The sequence below is a fragment of the Rhinolophus sinicus genome, chromosome 17, assembly GCF_057876585.1.
Source record: "Rhinolophus sinicus isolate RSI-liver-muscle chromosome 17, RSI-T2T, whole genome shotgun sequence".
NCBI lineage: Eukaryota > Metazoa > Chordata > Mammalia > Chiroptera > Rhinolophidae > Rhinolophus > Rhinolophus sinicus.
The window spans coordinates 25733870-25735174 of NC_142517.1; positions in this window are offsets into that span (position 1 = coordinate 25733870).

The window sequence follows — 1305 nt, forward strand, 5'->3', positions numbered from 1 at the left end:
AAACCTGAGACTGAAGCCAAATAAATAGCCCAAACACCATACTGCCTAGTCCAGAGGTTGAGATAAAAAATGGGAATGAATAGAACAGGAGCGAACATAGGCATTGGGAAAGGGGATTAAGACTAAAGAGTGTCAAAGTAAAATCAGACTTTTGTACATCAGCCAACAAACAACCATCTCATTCAATTTCTATAGTGAAGCTTTTTAAATGTCACCAATTCCATTTTGGCTATGTTGCCATCTTTGGCTATACAGAGATATTTATTCAATTACTGTAGTATTTTTTTCTATTCCATAAAAATGACCGGGAAATGGAAAAGTACAATGTACCTTATTATAGAAACAAAGAGCATGGGGCTTATCAATTGTTACATGGATGCAAGTCATTCATCTGCCTTAAGTGATAACTTTTTATCTTCAATCTACAGTTCAATGGACTTAAGCTGGTCCAGTGTGGGTGCAACTGTAAAGGAAAAATACGAAGTTTAGAAACATGTAAAAATTGCAGCGAAAACATCTGCATAACGTTCTACTAAATGCAATGGTAATTGAAGAATTTAATCCTCTTTTTATTGCTCTTGTATAACAAAGGTCTTCATACCATGTAAATGTGCTGTTCATCTTTCAGACCTTTGACTTTAAACATATTTTTCAGAAACTCATTATATGAAAAAGCAGGGGGCTCTCTGTATAAAACTTTTAAGAACAGAGACATTAGTATATTAGGTCAGGGATTCTCAGCCAGGGGAAATTTTGTCCCAAAGGGGACATTTGGAATGTCTGGAGACATTTTTGATTATCATGACTGGGGAAGAGTCTGTACAAATTTTATTTGAAACAATGTATGTCTCACTATAATGAAATTAGATGGTTCACTAAACAGACTTTCAAGCACTGTTTCTAAAATAAAAGTGTATATATTACGTGATGTTTATTTCATATCTTATACTCTTCAAACTCTTTTCACCTATATGAGTTAACATCACCTATGTTTCTTTTCTAATTCATTTTTAAGGTTTCTTCTTTGTGAAGTTTTAAATTGCTTGAATTTTAAAATAAGAAGCATGTAAAAACATTTACACAAATAACAAAATCATTATTCTTATAAAATTAATGTCAAATCATATATTGCCTTTCTCTTCATATTATTCTAACAAGGAAGGGAGACAAAACAGCAACCATGATCAACAGGATAATGTTTTAATTTGACCTTTTGACATTTTTCAAGAGATATTTTTAAAGTAGTTACTTCCATATGATTCCTTCTTTAAAAAACAAAGAAGAAAAAGGACTAACATAAAAATT